Source organism: Castor canadensis, chromosome 1 (genome assembly GCF_047511655.1).
Source record: "Castor canadensis chromosome 1, mCasCan1.hap1v2, whole genome shotgun sequence".
In the NCBI taxonomy this organism is placed as follows: Eukaryota; Metazoa; Chordata; class Mammalia; order Rodentia; family Castoridae; genus Castor; species Castor canadensis.
The window spans coordinates 132,040,120-132,049,365 of NC_133386.1; the positions used below are offsets into that span (position 1 = coordinate 132,040,120).

The 9,246-nt window shown below is 53.4% G+C and overlaps 2 long non-coding RNA genes across 2 annotated transcripts in view; one reads left to right on the top strand and one right to left on the bottom strand.

Annotated features, from left to right (window-relative positions):
• The first annotated feature begins 4,497 nt into the window (after positions 1 to 4,497).
• LOC141420836 (uncharacterized) overlaps positions 4,498 to 9,246 on the top strand; it is a 17,676-nt gene continuing 12,927 nt past the window's right edge. The window contains exon 1 of the long non-coding RNA XR_012445502.1: positions 4,498 to 4,555. This is a non-coding gene — a long non-coding RNA (uncharacterized lncRNA). The remainder of the gene's footprint in view (positions 4,556 to 9,246) is intronic.
• Positions 8,546 to 9,246, bottom strand: part of LOC141420835 (uncharacterized) — a 3,290-nt gene continuing 2,589 nt past the window's right edge. Inside the window, exon 3 of the long non-coding RNA XR_012445501.1 lies at positions 8,546 to 9,246. This exon is cut by the window's right edge and continues 1,843 nt beyond it. This is a non-coding gene — a long non-coding RNA (uncharacterized lncRNA).

Here is a 9,246-nt window from a genome sequence, read left to right on the forward strand (position 1 = left end):
CAAATGCCGCCAAATAGTTTTCTGCAGCAATTTCATGCAAAATAATTCTAAGGCATCCATCTTCCTCCTAACCATGTGAGGTTAGAACGCATGCAGACAGGAGGACAGAGGAGCCAGAACCCAACCAGCTCTCACAAATAAATAAACAAGGCATAGACGACATCGTGGAAAACGGGCGGCTGGAGTATAAATCACAGCTTTTACAGGGCTGGTGGCCTGTCAGGGACCAGACCCCCTGCCTGGTCTCTGAAAGAGAATGCCAGGGAACATCCTTATAATCTGAGCCAGGACTACTCACTGATAGTGGCCACCCAGGGCCCCTGCCAGGCACCTGGAAGCCCCTTGAGGTTTACCAAGGCTGGCTCTCACATACATACTCACCCACCTCCTTTCTTATTCATTCATTCACTCTGCATTTCCTGTGTAGTAAGCACTCAATAAAAATTTCTAGAATGAATAAATTTGCTCACTTCTTTCCTCCTTCCACTCTTCCCCCCACCCTCCCTCCCCTAAGAATCTCTCCACCACGTCTGTGATACCGAGGATGCTCCTTTAGGATGCAAAGTCCCTGGTCATCACGCCTGTTTGGCTGAGCTGGGTCCCATGGCATAGGGAGGAGTGGGTTTGAGGGGAGGGGACTGGGTAGCCAGTCCCTTCTCTGTAACAGACCCTGCTGCCAAGACTCTCTCAGGGGAGGGCACCCTCCCCGACAGGAAGCAGGCTTAGAAGTAGGCTGCCAAACAATGTGTGTCCCTATGTTCCTCTGAAATGCAGTTTCTCTGAGCAGGATCCCTTCTACATGTGCTGCACTGTCCTTTCGATGGCTCTAGGGACACCCCTCTTCCCTAAAGACCAAGGTTTGCCACCTGGGCCAATGGTTCAATTTCCGCCTTCCAGGTCCTGTATTGGGCAGTTATTCAGTGAGTGACCGTGGTCACTGACCCCCATCTCTTATTATACTAATCATCACGTCTTCTTTATTCCTCCATTCATTTAAACATTGTTATGCTGAAAAACACAAAGCACAAAATTTGCCATTAGTGATGTTTAGTACATTGACAATGTTGCACAACTGTAATTATCTAGTTCTGGAACATTTCATCACTTCCAAAAGGAAACCCCTATCCTCATTATGCAATAATTCCCATCTCCCTCTTCCCCAGCCCCTGGCAACCACTGACCACCCTCAGCTTTCTAAGGCTTCTAACCTAGGTGAGGAAGTGAGTGTGTATTATCCCCAACTCACTAAGGACGCTGAGGACTGCCCACGCACACAGACACACAGACACACACACACACCCCATGACCCAGCTGGGCCTCTCCCAGTGTCTACAAAGCAAAGTGTCCTGGGTTTTTGAGGTGAAATAAATGCCCCATCTGGTAACACTGGGCTTCTTTCCCTGGTTGCTGTGACGGAAGGGACTGGCTGTCAGTTCAGAGTGCAGTCTTAGTCACCCAGTAAATTTAGGCTGTTGATTGATGGACTGAGAAGGCCTTAGGGCACAGTGGGGGTCGGGCAGAGAAGGTGGCAGGGAGGTGCCTGTGGGTATGTTGGTTTTGGCCCCTGGGAAGAAGCTGACACTGTTCTCCAGGGCTGGCTGGCGGGCTTTCATTACACACCCACATCCTCAGGCTCACACCTCTGCATACACCATTTCTCTAGCTGGACTCTTTTTTTTCTTTTTCTCCCTGAAACTTCTCCAGACTATAACTCTTATTCATCCTTCAAAACCCAGTCGGTGTCATCCCTGCCGTGGGGAGTGTGTTGGTGTGTCAGCAGCAGAATCTCCAGGGCTAGAGACCTGGCTGCTGGTGACTCCCCATCAGAGCTCCTCCTCCCTGTTTGGGGAGCATCTAATCCCCCACTGTCCTATGACCTCCTTGAGACAAGACTCTACAGGGCATCCTCATTGAGAAGCCAAGATTAAAAACAAACAAACAAAACAAAGAAAAACCAGGCTGGGCCCCGTTGTGGAGCCCCAGAGGGCTTGGCAAAGCTAGCTGGAATGCAACAGGGCTCTCAGGCTGCGTGGCTTTGGGCCAGTCCAGACCCTCACAGAGCTTCAGTTTTCTCCTCTGACAGAGGGGCTGGATTCAGGGGAGCCCAGGCCCACCCAGCACTGATCTTCCCTGACAGAGGGTGTGTGCCCAGGACTGAAGGGAGGGCTGTGAAGGTCCACCAGACACTGTCCATCATGGCGGCTGGTCCTGTCCGTGCAGGCAAAGACTGGCCCCAGAAAGCACAGCTCCAGACATGCAGGAGTCTCTCTCAGGACAGGGCAGGGGAGTGGAAACTCCAGAGTCCCCCAGGGCAGGTTGGGGACTGCAGTTTTCTTAGGCTGAGGCTTTGTGCCAGGTCAGGCAGAGGCTTTGCTTTGGATCTAGAATGTTGTAGGTGTAGAGAGCTGGCTGGAGACCTTCTTGTGTTGTCAGCCTGAGGGCCAGGGTCCTGTGTGGCTACAGAAGACAGCGCCATATTGGCTGCCCTGAACCCAGCACCGGCCCATGTGCCCTCAGTCAGACGCTGGGCCTGTGCAATGGGCCGTGTTGACCAGCAAGTAGAAAGATAGAGTTATTAGGAAATGGAATCTGTTCCCTGTGCCAGCATTTGCTTACTGTGACTTGAGGCAGTGACTTAACCTTCTTGAGTTTTTGTTTCCACATTTGTATGCTGGGAGTAACAAGTCCTGTCCCTCGTGGAGCTGTAATGCAGCTTAAATGAGATGATGGATGTATCATGCTCAGCAGATGTGCTCAGTGCTCTCAACGCCAGCAATCCATGCTGGGCTCTCTGCATGTGCAGAGGACAGAGGCTGAGAGCAAGGGGTACTGGAGAGATGGTTGGACCGAGGTCATGGGAGAAGAGGAGAAAGCACTCTCGTTGGGGTGAGGAATGAGTCACCTTCCTGTTCTAGCTTCAGCCTTCCGAGTTCCCCCCACTCCCATCCCTGTGAGGTGCATGAAGACATCTGCTACTCCCAGCAGTCACCAGGTACAGTGGGGATGGAGATGTAACCCCATCACCTGCCCAGGATATTGTCTTGGGCCTCAATTTCCCAACCTGTAAAATAGGATAAATGCTACCCAGGACCATGCACAAGTTTATGGAATTTCCAGAATTTTCTAGCTTAGTTCATGCCTTCTGGTTCCAGACCCCAACTCCAAGGGGACACCAGATGAAATTGAAAGAGGTGACGGAGGTGAAAGGCACAGGGATGGGGTTAGTCTCTGGGAGTTAGACATGGTAGCAGGCCTCAGACACCATCTCAATGGGAGGGTCACTTGGACAACTGCCTGGCAGCTCTCAGGTTGCTCATTTCCTCAGGCTGGAAGCTCAGAGAGGGCAGTGAAGTCCATTTCCCCTCCTTGAGGGGACATTGCTAGGTCCTGCTAGACTCCAGCCCCATGACAGGATTTCACACACCTCCCCACTCACCCCCTCAGCCAATGTGCACTGACCGTCCTACACGGTTTGGCCCTGCCCACCCCTTTCTGCTCTCTCCTCCCAGTGGGGTCCCACTGTATCATTGAGGTTACCCCAGACCTGCTAGGCAAGAGGTATCCTCGTCTTCCTCCCAGCCCAGAGTCCCTTCTTGTTGGGATGCCCTAGAGAAGGACCATGCATAAGTATATGAATTTTTTAGAATTTTCCAGCTTACTCCTGCCTTCTGCTTCCAGACTCCAACTCTGAGGAGGCACAGAGCTCTTCTTGCTGATGGGGCTCAGCGGCCCTCCCCTCTAACGCTTCCTCTTCTTTGAGGGCCTCTGTGTTCCTGAAGGAGAGCACAGACTGCCCACACTGGCTGCCATGTGGATCTGGCCTTATAAGTACCCACTGGAAATCCACCACGCCCAGGAAAAGTCACCCAGGCCCTCGTGCCTGCCCCTGCCTTCACTTCTGGCCTCAAACCAAGGCCCTCCACTCTCAATATCCAGAAGATTCCAGGTAATATTGAGCCCTCATGGTGCTAACCTCTTAGAGCAACTCTGCTATGAAAACCCTGGCAGGTTACACAGAATGCTTATGACCACCAGCCTTTCCGCTCCTCACCACAGCCCTGTAAGGGAAGGGCAACAGGGCAGGGGGTTTGTGTCTGTGCTGCTTACTGTGGAATCTAGCAGTGTGCTGGATGAATGAAGGCTGGGTACCACAGGCAGATGGGTGAATAGGGATGGATAGGATGGTGCCTTAGTCCATTTGGGCTGTCATAACAAAATAGTGTAGATGGAGTGATTTATAAATAACAAATTTATTGCTCATAGGTCTGGAGGTTTAGGAAGCCCAAGATTAAGGTGCTGACAGATTTCATATCTAGTGAGGACCCACTTCTTGATTCATAGACAGCCATCTTTTTGGTACGTCCTCACATGGCCAAAGGGGTGGGGATCTCCTTGGGGTCCCTTTTATAAGGGCTCTGATCCCATCATGAGGGCTCCACCTTCATGACTTAATCACTTGTGAAAGGCCCCACCTCCTGACACCATCACACTGGGGAACAGGTTTCCACATACATGTGACTTTGGGAGGACACAGTCAGACCACAGATGATGGCAGGTAAGTAGATGGGTGAGGGGATGAATGGATTGGTGGGTGGGAAGAGACTGGATCTGGATATAGGGCAGGAAAAACTTGATATGTGATTGAATTTGTATAGCTCAGAGGGTCCTTTGAAGGGCCTGAGTGTAGAGAGAGAGGCAGCCAGTGATCTCTGGGGGCCAGGAAGGGGGAAAAAGGCCTCCAGGAGTGAGTTGGGCATGGTGGCAGCAGGCAGCAGCCTCAGGAGTCTCCTTTCTCCTCCTGGCTAGTCCATACTGGCCAGGAGTAATGAACTTGGTTCCTGTCAGGACTCCTCAAAGCCCTAGCCAAATACTGGAGAGGTCTCACCCTGCTCCAGCCCACACAGGGCTCTGGGGCCCGTTCCCCTTGGGGCTGGGGCTAAGGTGAGGTATGGGAAAGTGAGGCAAGTGAAGGCAGCCACTCTGGAGGTGAGGGGAAGGAGTCTCCATTGAATGTGCTCAGGACTTAAGATTTCTCAGTCCTCCCGATTTCCCCAGGGGGAGACAGGCGTGGCTTTGGGGAGCAAGGGAGGGTGGTCTGAAAACTGTTAATGAAGATGCCTCTGTCCCAGAGAGACACAGAGCCTTGCTGAGAGCATGGGGTAGGAGGCGAACAATGATTGAGCGCCAGAGAGTGAGAGGGATTTCTCCATCAGGGGTGCTCCTGCCCGCCCCTCACCACAAGCTCCTTCCCCAGGTTGGACGTGAACCTGAGTATGTCTGTATGTCTGTGTGTAATTGCACCTGCCTCTTAGGGCTGTTCCAAGGTTTCAACAGGTTAACACTTACCACGGACAGGTGCAGGGCCTGGCACTTGACAGGTCCCCTGTAAGGATTAGTAGCAGGAGAGGTTACTGGCTAAGAGCTAGTATCTGAGTCAGGCTGCCTGGCTCCTGGCCTGGCTCTCGGGACCACTAAGTGTTAGGACAGTTAGCATCTGTGTCCGCTTGTGTTTGGGGGAAACAGTGTCTACAGCTCCTTCTCAGCCCTTCCCCATCCCCTCAGTCACACACCCCTGGCCCTCAAGGCCACTCTCATCAGACAGTATATTCTTGCTTCACAGGAAACACGTGTTAACATCCTGTCCCCAAACTCATCGGAATCTGTTCCCATTCTGCCTCCATTACCATCCTGGTCTGTCGCAGGATGGGACTTCCTGAATGGCATCCTGGAGGAGGGACTTTCTTCCCTCCCTCCGGCCCCTCTCCACAAAGACCTCTCCTCCCTTCCTCACCTTCCTTGTGCTCACCCCCAGGACACACATTCAAGTTGCTGCCTCTCTCCCACCCCTTCCGTTTGCCCCTGTCCTGATCGTAATCCCACGCAACACAATCCCAACTCCACTCCTGAGTGTTGAAATCCTGGAAAGAATTTTTTAAAACTATTTTTTCCAGAATTGTATTTTGGGGATTTTGATCTTTCAGGATTTTAGAATTTAGGGATTTTGATATTTGGAGATTTCAGCATCCAGGACTATGACTGCTACCCCTCTACCCTTGCAGGTTCCTGCCTGGACTCTGGTGTCAGTGGCCCTCCTCTCTCCCTCATGGGCCCTGATGCCTGATGCTTTTCTCAGCTAACCCTCCTCCTGGCTCCCTCCTGCCTTTTGGGACATAAGCAGCCACCTCTTCTGCACGGAATAGCTAATGTCCCTGCTGTTCTCACATCTCATCTCCCCCCGGCTCTGGCAGTCAGATGCTGCCCATGTCACTGTCTCTAGCCAGGACAGCTCTCCTGTGTGTCATCAACCTAGCTGCCCCTGGCACAGCTGCTGTAGGGTTGACAGGGCTGGAAGCCTGAGGCACAATCAAGTTCACACTAGGTCTCCGCAAGCCTTTATGGAATGGCCAGCCCATTTTGAGTTCTTCATGAGAAGAGGCTCATGCCCCATGCCAAGACAACCTCTGTCTCCATGGGGAGAAGGTCCTCTGGGAGCCATGAGCCGCCCACAGACAGTGGAAGGCAAAGCCACAGAGTGGGATGAGGCCGGAGGGGTGCTTCACATCCTTCAGGCCAAGGGGTCAGAGAAACTTCCTTTAGCTTTCTGAGTCCCACAGACTCCTCTAGCCCCAACACTCCAGAGCCAGAAGGCAGGGGGAGGGCAGGAGGTCTTTCCAGCCTTTTTCTCTTAGCCTTGTTTTCCTCAGTTTCCCTCTCTGAACAGTGAGTGGGCTGGACTTACCATGTGATCTAAGGGTCTCCATGGCCCTTTGTTTCAAATGTCACCTGGGTTGGAAATCTCAACCTCTTTTCCTCATTGAAGCCAGCCTCACCTGCCATCCCAGAGCTGGGGACAAGAATGAACAGTGGGAAATGGTGAGGTGAGCGGCAGAGAGGGGGCCTCTCCACCTGGAGACCTTCCCCTGCATGTGGGTCCCTAGCCCAGCCACTTCAGAGACAGCAAACACCACCCTAGATGGCACACAGGGCCCAAGTTATGCCATTGTCCCAGCTGTTGAGCTGACTGAATAGGGGCTCTACTTTGCAGATAGGAAGACCCAGGCCCCAAAGCAGGAAGGGCTCTGCCCAGAATTACATGCCGGGCTGTCCCTCAGGTGGAGCTCAGGAGGATCTGTGGGAATTCCATGGCTTCATGCCCCATGTCAGTGGTAAGAGTTCAGCCCTCATGGTACAGAAGGGAAGATGAAGGTCCTAGATGGTGCAGAGCCAGGCTATGTCCCCACTGTCTCTGTGACAGAGGCAGTGACAGTCATAAAGCCTCAGACCTCCTGCTAGCAGGCATACCTGCTGCTTGAACCCCACCATCTGAGCCCTTACTTTTGGGTATAGCAGGTGCCCCCTCCCTGCCCCCACAGAGCCCCCATGTTTTCCTGTGGTCCAAAGGAGGAGGAGCTGGGGCAGTGTGGCAGTCCCTCTGGTGGGGACAGTATGTAGGGTTCATGGAAACATCTCCCCCCTGCCTGGATCCCCTTTTAAGAGGGGGCCGCAGGCTTCAGCAGATTAATGGTGCAGAGGCCACTCATTTCCTCTGACCGGGAGACAGGCCGGTCACACACTCCATTGTTGGCTGCCCTTATCTCAGGAAGTTCCCCCAGCCCCATCCGGAAGCAGCAGCTAGGCCTTCATGCCCCCGGCCTCACCTTTCTTTGCCTTTCGGAAGCTGAAGAGCTTGTCAGGGCTCAGATCCTGCAAGCACCCCCTCCCGTGGGAAGTCTGGATTTTACCTGGGGCAATGGGGAGCCATGGAGGGCCAAGTAAGGCAGGTTGGGTCCCAGGTGGACTTCAGAAGGAAAGTCCTTGGGGGAGGTAGGGATCCAAGGATGACCTGGAAGGGGAGAGGCTGGAGACCGCGCAGGTAGGAGGCAGGAGATGGAGGGCTGCACCTGGGGCCCAGGTGGGATACAGTTAGGCAGAGCAGAGTACCATAAACCTGGGCTTAGAAACTTGCTTCCAGGAGCTCTGGGCTACTGCTCCCATTTTAGGTCACAGCACAGCCATGCGTAGCTCTTCCAGGAAGCCTTCCCTGACCCCCACAGGACTCAGTCACCAGTAACTCCCCCTACACCCCATTGGAGTCCTGGGTAGGATGCAGGGTAGTCTCCCTCACTGGACTGGCCACCTCCATAGCAGAGACCCCCCCTCCCATGTCTGCCTGCCTCTCCCCTGCTGAGAATTGAACCCTCTGAGGCTAGCTGCAGCCAACTGGTCCAGCCACATCTCCCACAGTATGCCGGCCCTTTCCCTACAGGCCTCCTTCCATCAGCCCACCTGTCCTCCCCCCACCATGCTTTGGGCCAGCTGTGTCCCTCCTGGAACACCCTGTCCCATCGCTCTTGGGGAATCTCTGCCACTCACTGAGGCCTCTCAGGTACTTGAACCCTCCTGCGACCTCCCTGAGGCCCCTCTGTGCCCACTGCTGTGCCAGGGAAGACAGCCAAGACCATTCTCTTCCACTACAGCAGCTCCAGTCAATAAAGTATTCCAGAAAAGGATTCCACAGCTTAAAAAAAAAGTTTAAAACCACTCATTTATTACAACCTTAACAGATAAAGATGCCAGCTTAACTGACACAGCACGAGATGTCTAGAAAAGTCCAGATTTTCAGGGAGGAAGCCATCAACAACTTCCAAGCAAACTTTTCGCCATTTCAAACAGGGCAGGTGGACACTAAGATAGCCCTGGGAGGGCCCCACAGGCCAGCAGGTGGTGGAGTGAAGATCCTCAGGCCACTGGCCCCTCAGATAGCATGTGCTCCTCAGGAAGAGCAGAGGAGGGAGGACGGGTCACTTCCCTGAGAGGGAACCGGTGGGGAACAAGGTTGAGCCCTGCCTGCCTGATTAGAGGCGGTCAGGGTTAGCTAACAGCCCTTGAACTCCTTCCTGCTTGGCCCCACCTACTCTTAATTCCAGTTACAGATGAGGAGACTGTGACTCTGAGAGCTTGGTCAACCTGTTCCAGGTCACCCAGTGGATGATGGAAGGCTGGGAAGCCAACCCCTGTGTTAAACTCCGCCAGTGTCAAAGCTCAGCCTGGGTGGGCCCAAACTCAGGAACATGCAACTGGGTGTGCTTGTGTTGGGGTTGGGGCAGCCCCATTTCTCTAGGAGAGGTGAAGCAGAAGAACTCCATCTGAATGGTGTCAAGTGGCTTTCAGTGTCCTGGGCTGGCTTCATGATTGGTTTGCTGCTATGTGTGCAGTCTGGTCCAAGCCTGGGCTGGGGTTCTTGAA